General features: G+C 39.3%; 1 protein-coding gene across 3 annotated transcripts in view; it reads right to left on the bottom strand.

Annotated features, from left to right (window-relative positions):
• chd7 (chromodomain helicase DNA binding protein 7) overlaps positions 1–14354 on the bottom strand; it is an 81228-nt gene extending 66874 nt beyond the window's left edge. For all 3 annotated transcript variants that reach the window (XM_067453861.1, XM_067453862.1, XM_067453860.1), the window contains exon 1: positions 14096–14354. The gene's annotated coding sequence lies outside the window, so the exon portion shown is untranslated. The remainder of the gene's footprint in view (positions 1–14095) is intronic.
• Between the last annotated feature and the right edge of the window lie 256 nt (positions 14355–14610).

The following is a 14610-nucleotide window of genomic DNA, read 5'->3' on the forward strand; positions in this document are numbered from 1 at the left end:
ATTTTCTGTCTTTTCTCGGTCTAGGAGGCACCAAATTCAAAAATAATTTCACATTTCTACTGCATTGATGACCCAGTTTAAATACAGAGTCATCTTCCCAGCGCTGAAGTAACCCTTTAAGTAGCACCAAAACATTGCTGGGCTAGAAGTAAACCCCCGTTCACACTGCCAGAGTGTGTCAATGTCACTGCATGTCGCCAGCGCCAGAGATTCATGTCGCTAGTGGGCGTTCCCAATACGAGTTGCATATAAACATTAAATAGTACAGTTTTTATTACTAGTGTTTTGCAGATCACAGCAAGTTATTAAAATACATACACTCTGTACTGTAATAGGTAGACCATATTGCACGCAGTTTAGTCAAAACTTTATATCTCCACAATCCCAGACACGTTTTTCCATGCATCATTTTTTTAAATGTGTCTCTGTATGTGCCCAGACATTTCATAAAGAACAGGGGAATTGCTCAGCTAAAATCAACTTCTCCTCCATGACACGACACTGCAGACTGATCACGTGCACTCCACTGACTTTACTTCTATTGGTTGTCGCTCGCGAAAATCGCTTCTCATTTGCATAAAGTTTACATTTCTGAACTTTTGTTGCTGGTCTCGCATCGCTTGACATGCCCACATTCTATCGCCAACAGTCACTGTCACTCGTGTCGCAGGAAGTCGCCAGCGCTTCATTGAAATTAATGGGATCATGTCGCTTTGTCGCTGCCGATGTGAACGAGGCTTACGAACTGCTTGTGTCAGTGGCTGTTGGCGGGGTTACCGTGACCAACAAGACGAACACAAACTTCTGACTGCCATTTTTTAGATGGCAGCTAATCAAGCTAATAACTACTCGATTGTAATCTCTGTCGATACAAATTACGGCGAGCTGCATGAATTCATTGGATTCAGTGTTTTGATGCCGATGTAGGATCGTAAAGCCATGAGCATCAATAGTAAAGCAACATTCACCATTGTTGATGTAAGGCTTGTTTGAGAGGCATCGGCGCTGCGTAGACCGAACGCCGTATAACATCAAAGTACAGCAAGATCATATGACTCTGTATGCTTTTGAATCACTTATGCTGTATTTTGATATCATAAGCGGATCAGTCCACGCAGCGCTGATTCATCTCGCTTCCCGCTACCACTCTAGCGTTTCCTGAGAAGGATGAGACGTATAGAGTGATGCAAGACCTGGCACTGTGGCGGCTCTCTAGCCTGTGGAAAGCCAAACCAGTTCTTAAAGTCCTACTGAACGAAGTAGCGAGCGAGTTCTCAAGTGACATATTTCCAAGTGAAACAGAATATTGAATAGAGGGCAGGGTTTTACTTCAGTGCTCCTCCTCTCCATCTCTCGCTCATAGCAGACGAACGGTAGAGGGGAGTGGTTACGCACTTTAAACTGCAAGCCGTCAAACTGACATCAGCTGAGATTCGAGAACGCAGTTTCCAGACCAGAAGTAACTTTTCAGATTTTGATTAAAGATTACTACAGCAAACAATGTATGTGCATTAACTTGCACAGATTAATTGTTCGCCCTAAGAGCTGTAATATGTGCTAAAAAAGTAAATAAGATCGATTTTAATTTCATGAAGACTTTAAAGGCTTGTCAGCCAAACCAACTTAGAACTGGCACTGGCTCTGAACTAGCACCTGGTTCATTCTGGTGAAAAAGGGGTATAAGTTCTACAGATGGTGGCACTGGCCTGGATTTTTTAAATAATAAAAGGTAATTTAAAAATCATAAAATTACTATTGTTTTGCATTAATAAGCAGTTACTAATATTAATGTTTATTTCTTGAAAAAGCACATTTGACATTAATACACTGAGCTTGAGATTTAGATTAAATGAATTTAACCCCAGTAAATGCACAAAAAACACTTTGGGGGAAAACATATACCGTTGTTCTTCTAGAGTATCCTAATATAGTAACACATGGTAATTATTGTAAAATTAGAGCTTTTTAATTTGTGTACTAGTCTCAATTTGAAAAGTTTTTGTTTTTCATTAGAATGTGTAACTTTGTTTACAAATAGGGACAATCTTTGAAGAATTAACAAATTATATTTTGGGCCATAATATTTAGATCTTTGAAGTGCTGAAAAAATGTGTAGCACTTTAAAAAGCCCTTGAAAAGTGCTCGAATTTCACTCTCAAAAGTTTGCATGAATCTTGTAATGAATAATGTAAAAACATTTGACTATTTCTGCCATAATACCAGAAATAGCTAAAGGCTACAGTTAGTGTAGCTACATTAATCAACGGTGAATGTTGGGGATTCGTGGACTGAAAAGACTTGCTCATTCATGGCACAATGCATCTCCTGGTTTCCACATCAGTGCTGTTTGATCGGATAGCTATAAGTGGTTTATAACAGAATTCTGGGCTAATCTAAAATATTCTCACTAGATCTCGCAACTGTTATTAAATCTGTGGTGAATTTAAATGCTTTCTCAATGGATCTTCCAGGAACGGTGTTAACAAAGAATCAGTAAACTGCAATACAGATACATTTTCTTATTATTAAACTTGCACTGCCCTATAACTCAATCCCACCAGGATCTCGCTCTCTTTCTCTCTCTTACTGTATTAATAATAGTCATAAGCATAATTATATGTGTATTTGATCGTTCAAGGGCATTAACAAGCCTAAAAATAGAACATGTTTTTGTACACTCGTGTGAGCGCTGACAGGTGGCAAACGTGTGCACATAATCCACAGTGGTCCGTATGTCAGTACCAAACTGAGTTTACATCACTTCCGTGAACTTTTTTTATTTGGTCATTCATCCACCTTAAACAATCGCTTCACCTGGTCCTTGTCACTTATGCAAGACAACGGGGGGAGAGATTCGCCTTCGCATTAACGATGGCGGACCTGGAAGAAGTGAAGAACTATTAGCTAAAGAAAAAAATCTGTGGTACAATCCGAAAGAGACACACGGCAATAAAATGAAAGCAAGAAACAATATGTACAGGCTGCGCATTGTTGAAAACACTAAACCAGCAAGTGCACTTTTCCAGCAAGTGGAAATTGGTCATTTTTGCATTTTTCTGAGTAAATTAGTTCTTCCTGGTTGAAAAGCAAAGTCAGAGCAATGTCAAGCAAATGTAAGGTAGAAGTATGTTCAAGCGAATTCAAACAACATGCATGAGAACTGTTTCAGCGCAGAATCCCGCAATGTGTTTAACACAACACGTGGATCATATACAGACCGGAGCGAGTGCATTTACAATCTTTTATGGACATATTTCACATACTCCAGTGTTCTAAACATGAACCAGCACCATGTATGCCCACACACTTAATCACGTCGACTTCAACTTAAATATATGCAAATAAGGACATGGATACAGCTGTACGTGATCATGAATACAGTGAAACAATGGCTTATTCTGATACACAGAAGACAATGATGTAGACCAAAATTTCAGAGAAGAATGGGCAAAACAATAACTATGCCTTTATTCTTTTTGTGTTTAACTGACACGTGTCATTTGTTCAGAGACTGTAGTGCTCTTAAATGTACTGAAATTATTATTTGACAGGTTTCTCTCTCGTTTGGCAGTTTGATGTTATACAAGGTTAGATTTTTTAAATGCATCAAAGTGCCCTCAACTCTGCTTTTTCTCTCTCTCTGTGGTCATATTTTATTATTTATGTGTCTGTATAATAAGTGTGCTTGTAGTTCTGCGTTTTATTGGTTGTTGTCTCCCCTCTTCACTCTCAATTTTCCACAGATTTACACGCCCATTTTTAGACAATTTTTGCAGCTCCGAGGTGTGAATGACCAGGCTAAAACAGGGAGGTTTCATGACACCAAGCGCTTTCATTGCCAAAAGAAATGGCAGCTCTTATTTGCTGGGCAATGCAGTGGTGGCACCAGTGCGACCTCTTAACAAAATTGTTAAAAACTGAGAAATTAAAAATACTTGCAAACGCTGCGAGCCTTTAAATTAGAATCTAAGAGTATTTACAGCCTGTATATAGTGTTGTCAAAAATACATATTTCGATATGTATCAGTTCTGAAATGATTCAGATATTTCTTTTCGGGAGTATCGATACACCGACACCAGTTGCGCATTCTCACTCTCCTCTCTGACGAGCTGTAGCCTCCAGCCTCCTCTCACTATTATATTATAAGTGTTCTGAAGCCATTCCATAGTTTAATGCGAGTACAGATAATTATTTAAGTCATTAAATTCAAGTTCACATCAATGCATGCTTCCCTCCGCTGTGGCTGTCAGTCACTCTCCATTCAGTTTTTAAACCGTTAGTTGCATTCAGTTATGACAGTCAAAGCGATGAAATTCTCTCCAAGATGATTAATTGTTTCTGTTATTATGCTTGATCTGTAGATGATGCCCTATGGTTTCTCAAAAAATGACTGCTGGCGTTTATTGCTGTGAATCGTTTTACTTTCTACCGGGTGTCTGTTAGATCACAACACTGGACTAGAGATTGTATCGTTCTTCACACACAGTAACTGAAATGTTAAACTGTTAAAAGAAACGTCTCAACAAAATATTGCATAGATACACACTACGCATCAATATATCTTCCCTCTGTGTTTTAAACTTCTCAATGCAGACGGAGTGCAGCGCACTGACTCTTCAAGCGGATCATTGTTGCTTCAAGCGGATCATCCTGCGCACGGGATGTGCATACGCTATTATTCTTCTACTCTGTTGCTTCAAGCACACCATCCTGTGCACGGGATGCACATATGCACTTTGAGCCGCTCTGTATTATAATACTTTTATGAAAGATATGAATGCATTTGGTGTAACATTTTACCAGATTTAGAGCTACACTTATTCACTTTTATGGTTTTCTTTATTTTTTCCCCACTAAATGTTTAGATTTTATACAATTATTGTGCAATTATTAATTTTTTTTTTTCTTTATAATGGAGTTGTCTGTATTTAGTCATTTGTGTTTAACTCACAAAAGAGTGATTATCAGTTCAACAGACTGAGGTACAGAAATTCTAAATAGAATTTTTAAACAAAACTGCATTGGTATCGGCCGATACCTTTTAATATCGGATCGGTTCTGAAAAAAATGGTATCGGTGCATCCTTAACAGCACCCACAATTATATAGGCCTAATAACAGTCTAGATTTGAATACAGGACAAATCAGTCATCAGACAAAAGGAGCTTTAAAGACCGAATTAAACAATGGTGTTTAACATTTTTTTCCACTGTCATTGATGTGTGGTTAACAAGAAAAATATGAAGCAAATTAAGATATAAAACCTACCCCATCAGCTTGTGTTTAGGTTGATTTGTCATCGCAGCGATAGAAAAAGATCATACAGTTCTCTTTCTCTTTCAGGGAATAAACGAGAGTGTTTACATAAACCGATCGACTCTAGATGTTTGTGTTGTTAATTCAAATGGGGAAGCATCGGCCCTCACGATAGTATCGTGTATCGGTGAGCTCACTGGCTGACCACAGCATGATATGAAAATGGAGCATATCGCCCAACACCAATACACATGCAACTTTTTCCCGGAGCAATTATGCCTGCTGTAAATATACAAATATGTAGTAACTACATTTAAAAATAAAATGAGCAAAACAATGTACAAAAAGAGACAACTGTTAGCTACTCATCCACACCTATCAACAAATTCTTTACTTCTTGAAAATATTTGTTTGACATGTATTTGTGCAACTAAAATGGAGGAAAATAAAAATAAAATTTATACATACAATTGGAAGCCTGCAGCATACCTGATCAGAAAAATGCGCGTTGTGCTTACCTGACCACAGACTACTCAAATGAACGCTTATAACTAAAATAATATCCAAGATTATAGAAAAGTTGGCGTATATCCTGTAAATATTCACATTTTCCCTGTGAGAACATGAATAAGATTTTTTCGGTTGAGCACATTTACACTTGTGTAAATCAACTTGCACCATCAATAGCCATTACACAAAAATAAGAGTTGTGGGGATATTTGACTCGTAGTACAATATTGTGCCGCTTAGACACCAGACAGATCGTTTATGCAACAGATGCTTTTTACTGTAATTTTCACTAAAGTTTATAATTTGCTTGCGTTTCAAGCCTTGCAAAAAAGCAGCGCACATCTCAAACAGCGCACAAATAGACCACTTAATTGTGTCTTTCACTTATTTTGTGCTTCAGTAGATAAAGGTCTATGATTTTGCAAAAAAAAAGGAGAATAGAGCGTTATGAATCATTCTTCACACCGCAACTTAAAACTGTTAAGAGAAAAGGCTGTGTAAACTGCGGCATAGGAGCACTGCACGCTAGAGGTGCTCCGATTTATCGGCAACCGATCTCAATCGGCCAACAATCACTTTGGGATGATTGATCGGCGGTCTCTAAAAAGGACAATCTCATAAACTGATCACATGCTGACGACACTAAGGGTGCGTTCACACTTGTCATGTTTGGTTCGATTAAAACGAACCCTGGTGCGGTTGCTCGGTTAGTGCGGTTCATTTGAACATATGTGAACGCTGCCATCCGAACCCTGGTGCGCACCAAACAAGCGGACCGAGACCGCTAAAAAGATGGGTCTCGGTCCGCTTCCAAACGAACTCTGGTGCGGTTCGATTGATATATGAACGCAACACGGACCAAAGACATGTAAACGGACCAAAAACCGGACGTAATGTCACAAGATGCGACGCATAATGCAGCTGATTTGACGACGCGGAAAGATCGGTGTATCCAAAATGAGTAACTTTAACATTAGAGGGCAAACCTGGAGCAACGAGGAAGAGCCTCGATCATCAATATTTGGTCAGACGAGCATGTTTCGAAAATGCTAAAACACACAAAAAGCATACCTGGCTCTTCTCATCAAAGTTCCTGTGTTGCCCATTATTAGCAGGTGCAGACGACAGCGGCCGTCTCTGTTCTGCACAACGGAGGGAATCCTGCTGCTGTTTTGAATGTTTTGAACATTTTATGAGCTCTTCATGAGTTCTCAGCGGGTAAAAATAATGCCACATGTACACGCATAAAATGATCGCGTTTAATCCAGCACACAGCGTTGTTTTGAACATTTCATGAGCTCTTCATGAGTTCTCTGGTAAGAAATAATGCCAAATGTGTTACACGCATAAAATGATCGCGTTTAATCCAGCACACAGCGTTGTTTTGAATGTTTTGAACATTTCATGAGCTCTTCATGAGTTCTCTGGTAAAAAATAATACCATGTACACGCATAAAATGCCCGCGCGTGTAATCCGCACACAGCATTGTTCTGAATGTTCGGTAAGCGAGCTCCTACGTCATATAAGCCGACCAATCAGGTTGTGAGCGTCTCCCTGTGCCTTTGGTTCGGTAACTTTAGGTTCGCTGTTAAAAATGCCCGTGTGAACGCTAAGCGGACCAGGACTATTATGTTTGTTTTTGTTTTTTGGTCCGGACCAAACGAACCAAACGAACCGAACTACAAGTGTGAACGCACCCTAAAATGCGCGTCTGCCGTGAGAGCAAGGGCATGACATGCGCGGCACCGTCTCCTTCTCTTTCCGGCGCGGGTAAAATAATTATGATGCTGAAGGTGAGGCACAATTCATTTTTCTGTATTAAATAAGTTACAAAGTCATTTGAAAACTTTCTGTGAGACGCAAGTTCACAAACAGCACGAGTGAATCACTGCATACACATGCTCTCTCTCTTACCCTCTCAAATGGCTTCACATCACTGCATCTGCACTAAAATCGAGCTGCAGTTGACACAGGATTTGCCACTTGCACAATCAAGGCAGTGTCGCATAGTCACTAAAGTTTATAGTTTGTATTTAAGTCTTGCAAGTGTTAACTCAGCACTCGCGCACTCTCCAAGCAATCATGATCTCTCTCTCTCTCTCACACACAGCCCATCTCGCAAAAAACTTGTGAGTACAAATTGCACTGCAATTGTCAAATACACACAAAATGTATGTGCGAAATGACCATCTTGACAATTATGCACATAAACCTCATCATGACTCGCGAGTGAACGTTAACATTTGTGTAACTGCATGCAACCGTATATGTATTCGCTCTTAAAGTGAAAGCAGTCGAATAAACTGCTGCTGTCTCAGAGTTTCTCTTTGTCTTGTTTGATTAACCTTAATGACACTCACTGCTCTAACTTTTGCAACTTTGTATGGACTAACTATTTTTGTTGTAATGACTAGCTTTTGCAAATGTTGTAAGGATGAATCTAATTTATTCAGGGAAGACCAATATTAATTTACATTTAAGTCTAAAATTCCCTATAAATAATTATGATAAAAAGAAGGCTTCAAATAGATCGAAATCGATGATCAGATCGGCAGATATTGCTTCCCATGATCGGCTCCAAAAATCCTGATCAGTTCCCTTACTGCACGCTGTGACTGTGTTGCTTCAAGCTCATCATTCTGCACACAAAATGCGCATAAGTGCTTTGTGCCGCTCTGTATTGGAGATTTTCATTTATTAATACTTTTGCACAATGAAAGAATATTAATAGCATATCTTGTTCTGTCCCACCTATAATTTGTGTTGCTTCATTAAAAATCTGTGCTATACATTTAAAAGAAATGTCTTTTATAGTATTTATACATAATCTTGTAATACAAAAGCTTGATTATATATAAGCTTTCACTTTAAGGGAGTGCCGCTCCAGTATGTATGCGCTTCATGTGATCAATGCAATCAATCTCAGTTCTAATCGTAGTGTCCCAAAATAACTTTTGCCAAACTTTAAAGGGTTAGTTCATCCAAAAATTAACAATGAATGATAAATTGTCATGTGATAACCCCCTCGTCATTTTTCGCACGTCATGTACATACATTACAATGTCCGCATTTACTGCAGTATGTGCGTTAAAACACATATATAACCTTTTTTTAAAGGGGGGGTGAAATGCTGTTTCATGCACACTGAGCTTTTTACACTGTTAAAGACTTGGATTCCAATTATAAACATAGACAAAGTTTCTAACACTAATGTTGGACGTTTGATGGAATATTTCTGTGTTAAAAATTCCGGTTTCTCACAAGTTTCGGAGAGTTTTTTTCGAGTATGGCTCGGCTTGACGTTAATAAGAGCGGAAGGTCCTTGTATGGGCCGTACGGGCTCTTCTCCCGGTAGGGTGCGCGCGCGCGTGACTAGAGCGAGAGGAAATGCACACCCATAAAGACTCTCTCAGGTGCAGATCCACTCGATCCAGGCGCCGCGCTTCACTTTATTCCTATGGGTGACATCAAGAGACTTCAACGCTTCAGCACAGCATTCCGGGAAGGCAGCGCTGCATTTGAACAGATTTGAACGCAGAAATGACGGGAAGCTTCACAACATCGCTTCAGTCGTGTCGCAAAAAGTGGATCTCCACCGTTCACTGCTGTCAGGACTTTACCAAATCATACCAAAGAAGTGTGTTTTTGACGGAGCGGTCCCAGCGATAAAGGTTCAGTCCTGCTTTGGAAGCAGGCCGTGAGTAAAACTGCTTCAAATGTCTGTGCTGTTGGCTCGTCACGTGAGTAAACATCAGTAAACGACATGATTGCGTGCTTCGTCATTCAAATGCGCTAACGGTTACTCTATTGTTGTTCTATGTATAACATTACACTAGTCTGACGTGCAAAACCGTTTTGCTTGCTACTGCTAAGGTTTAGTCGCATACAATAGTCCATAAACCGAATCATGTCCTCATAAACTGCGAGTAAAGACACACAAATGTTGACAGGCCACTAAATACAGTACATACCACAGAGACAGACGTCCTGCTGTTGCTGTTTCTCCCGTTCAATTTATTTCAGCCTCCGAATGTGATTCTGGATCGTATATCTATTAGCTGAGCTCGATAGCCATGAGTTTCTCCACGCTTGAGGACGTCACCGCTTTGCCCTCTCGTCATTCTTTAGCTCCGCCCACACGACACGCCTCCAGGCGCTCATTTTTTTCCGGAAAGACTCGGTACAGCCCATATTTCTTTTATAAATATAATAAAACTAAAGACTTTTCAGAGATATGAAGGATGCAATACTACTCTATAGGTACTCAAGATTGACATGAGATTGACTGAAACTGAGTGTTTCACCCCTGCTTTAAGGGCCTTTTAAACAAAGGGAATGAACTTTAAATGGAGGGTTAGAAATCTCTAAGATTTCATAAAAAGTTCTTATTAATGTTTGGAAGATGAATAAAAAAAAAGTGCAGGTTTGAATTTGAAATGACATGAGGGTGAGAATGTTATGAATAGTTTGAACTATAGCTTATACGGTCTTAATAACGAAACTCATGATATATTGTTCCCATCACCAATACATAAACATTTTATAAATCACAATACATTGATATAACAACACCCTACAGTATATCAAGCAGCACAACTATTTCCATTGATAAGAAGTTTTTCTTGCACACCAAATCAGCAAATGTGACATGGATGTGACAATGCTGCTGAAAATTCAGCTTTGCCATCACAGGAACACATTAAATTTTAAATTACTGTTTTGTACATTACTTTTGGTCAAATAATTGCAGCCTTGGTGAGCATAAGAGACTTCTTTCAACAAAATTTAAAGAAAATATTACCAAACACAAACTTCTGATTAGTAGTGTATGTTTAAACTAATTTGAGATTGAGGACAGACTAAAATATTCCAATGCAAGCACTACATGAAGAAATGGAAAATCTCGATCTCATTAGACAGCATGTCAACGTTAGTGTGTACCACTGATTTTGACATTCCCTCAGGGCTGATGATTTTAAGGTTGTATATCCTGAGGCTCTGATGACTGCCTGTAGCCACATGGGACATAGAAATGGGAATTACTATATTAAATCCCTACTAAAACGCCTATGTATTCAGAGCATGCTTGGCTTTAAGAAATTATGACATAAGCAAGTTTTAAGTTGTTGTATGAGTGGAAAAAGGTTGCTTTGTTTGACAAAAAAATGGGGAAATGACACACACGAACAGAGTGAATTGCATGCAAGACGATATTAACAGCGGATGTGATTATGAAAGCTTTGATGGATATTTTGAAAGATTTGATTAAACACTAACAGAGACCAAGATCACGGTACAGACGCAATATGTTTGCACCACTTTGTTTGTTTGAGTTTATAGAAACTTTATGAAAAAAATAAGGTCCTCACTGAGGAAAGACAATCATGTGCAGAAGGACTCTACATTTGAAAGAAAGAAAGAAAAATCTTAATCTGCTCCACTAAAAGCCATCACCTCTTATTTGAATATTAGAAGACTCATCCATTCCAAGCTATTCATCTGAAACTGTTCCTCCATCTTCTATGTGGCAGGGAAGAGGGGGATGGTCAGCGAGAAGGGAAAAAAGCCTGCTTGTTTTGCAGCACAACAGGCCACTGCAGCCCTCCTGCTAACCCACAGCAAGAGAGGAGGGGTTGGAGGGAAAGGGCCTGCACACAGCGGTGCTGTTCCTGGCGTAGATTGAAAGCATGTTGTCAGATATCTGAAATACCAGCTTTGAAAGCCCCGTCCAATACCAGTGTTTGTGTGCACATGTGTCAATGCAGGGGGTGCCTGACCCACATCTATCGCAGTCCTCTAAATTTGTCACAGCCAGCCCTGGCTAGTTTAGTACTAGGATGGTTTGCATAAATTAAAATGGATCAAATTAGAAACATTACATCTGTGCTTACTGTTTGGCAACATAGAGTTTAATTCAGGTTCATACTAAAGATACGGATCCAGGGACATTAAAAATAGGATTCAAGCTGGAGTGTGTAGGTGTCTAAGGGCCAATGTAAAGCTTTTCACTATCAAAAAACACAGAATCAAATGCATTGGTAAACATAGCTGACCGGATCTTATATATATCTTATGCACTGTATTTAAAAGTACATTTAACAAAGGATGAACAACAGACATGTGCCATGCTTGCATTAAGTCACAAAACTAGGTCAAGGTACAATATTTATATTTGTATGTTTTTTATTATTTATATTTTATCTCATTCACTAAAGCACACAAACTAATCTAAACGACTTTTAGATTGAAAGTTGTTGACTATTTTGCTGGGATATCAATCAAACAAGGTGTAACCATCCCCTTTATTGTTAGTTTAAAGTGCCAAAATTGGTTATGAGAACACGTTGCTATCGAAAATCTCGTTAGTTCAATAAAAAAAGCTGAGCTGACTAAATCGATAAGTAATTCTCTGAACATGAACCGGGACTCTGAAGCTTATGTAACTCATACAAATAATGTTTTCTCTCAGATCAAATCAAACACAGCATTACGATTAGACGAAGTTATGCACTGTAAGCGACTTTACTCTAGATACTAATGTGTATTGGAACAACAACAAGTTGGATTCAAACTTTCTCTGAGGACAAAAGAGGAACAGTCACTTGACTTTTCGATTTGATGCAACTAGTGAACAAGCATCGGCGACCACAAGAAAAGGCAAGCGAGATGAAAAGCCTAAAGCGACTACAAAGCAGTCTCACATATGCTGCGCCATACCGGCTTTATATCTGCTCATCGAGTGGACCGACACACATTAAAAGCTGCCATCTTAGGTTAAGACTTTGAGAGGCAGCGCGACAACGACGATACCATCTTTAAAGGATTCTTTGTTAGACTTTCGAGTTTAAAGGGGTGTTTAAAATAACTTTTATTACACGTTAAATATGTTAACGACACTTTAGTTGATTTTTATCGACAAAATAAAGATATTCTTTAAAAAGGAATAATAAAAAACACTGCCGGTTAAATTATAAATTAGCTTTCCCCCTATTCATGGCTCTACAACGGTGTAAACGAAGCAGGTGCTTTCAAGTTCTCTTTGTGGCTTCAATATGGAGATTGGATAAAACCTGTTCGAGTTTCCAAATAGTACAACATAAACAAAATCGTAAAACTTTTGTAAACACGGAAACTCACAGAAACCAGGTGCATTTTTTTAGTTCCCCTTAAAAGTGTCCGTCCGATCCCCCCTCCCTTTAAAACCCTTCTACCTGTTGAGGGGGAAAGGGGACAAAAGAAATGTGAGATGAGTTGTGTCCAGCTAGCAAGTTAGCTTGTTGTGAGACAATGAAGTCGACGCTGTCCGTCTCTCACAGCAGATCGGCCACTTCCAACTAACGTTAGCTAATTACCTCCGCGCACGGCTCTCCAACGCACCTCTCTCAGCCGACCAAACGATACAAATAAAACACTTTCCCAACCAAGAACACGCGTAAACTCTACTGCATTAAATGAATCACAATCCATAAAGTTGTGACTACTCTAAAGGAAATAATAAAGAAAGCGAGGAATTGACCATCTGGCCTCTAGCAACCTTCCCCAGTATCTATATTGTCCTTTGGACGAGCGCACTTTCCGGCTCGCTTTGCCGTTTCCACATACTGTTTCGAGCACCATTGAATGTTACACGCGAAAAGCACAAGCATAAAACTTTAAAGCTATTCTTACGTGCAGTTCTGTGCGCATAAAGAACTATCTTTAAGTGTAATTGTTGATACGAGGGGTCGGGGATCTCCCTCATTCAGCTCGGCCAATGACTCACCTCTACGTTCAATCCACCTCGTGTCTCAACAATTAGCTTGCTAACGAACGCTTACTTTATGTGGTTTTGAAAAAAATTGTTTTATCAATTCGTGAGAAATGTAAAGGATACGAGTGTTTTTCTAGACCTCGAAAAGAATGAACAGCTTGTATATAATTTAACTAACACATTTCTCGCTTCCACTCCTATGGGGGATCCGTGCGGCTCTATACAATGCAGTGCGCGTGAGCTAAACGAGCTAATGTTAGCATGTGCTCCAGCTAGTTTGAGATTCTTCGATAAGTTAAAATGCGAAGAAATGAAAAACGAACATGCGGTTTCTGTGTTCCCTGTGAAATGTTGAATGAAAAAAACTTTTCGCTGGTTTAAAACACAGTTTATACCGCGGGTACCACTATGGTACAAAACAAGTTAAATGTACACTCAAACACAGTTTTCTCAACTAAAGTACGGATATATTTGTACAACATTGTTAGAAACGAAAGGAACTACCCAATAAGTTTGTGTGCGAATGATAAAGTTGGTTGATTCATATTGTATCATTAGAAAGAAAAGCTATTCCTTACCCTTCTCAACGCGGGTCAGTTTAGGGTTTTCACCAATTAACTCCTCTTCATCTATCCCGAAAATCCGTTTAAATACGTGAATAACTGTCGAAATTCTAATTCTGTTGGTGAACTCGGCGTCTCAGCGTCCCGTCCTCGCCGACTCTGCTTCTCTCCTTTGTGTTAATTTCACTCAATTCGAGTTTAATCCGATCGATCCAGGCAGTCGCGTTCTCGTGTCCTCTCCTCTAGACACTCGCGCTCACCTTCCACAGGCAGGGGGCGCGTGCATGACTTACTGGATAAACATGCGTGCGCGTGAGTGACCTCGCCGGGCTGTGTGTGACGCAAGTGACTTTTTTTTTATTTTACTTTCCAGGTCTTTATAAACATTACCTATTGTTTCGATACTGCGGATTTTCGTTTAAAATCAGTATTTATTTTTTTCACATCGTATTTCGACTTTTGAAACTTGTTAGCGCTCGTTTACATGATATCTAACGTTAAGTCTTTTTAGTGAAATATGCATAGGCCTA

This window comes from Pseudorasbora parva, chromosome 9 (assembly GCF_024679245.1).
Source record: "Pseudorasbora parva isolate DD20220531a chromosome 9, ASM2467924v1, whole genome shotgun sequence".
In the NCBI taxonomy this organism is placed as follows: domain Eukaryota; kingdom Metazoa; phylum Chordata; class Actinopteri; order Cypriniformes; family Gobionidae; genus Pseudorasbora; species Pseudorasbora parva.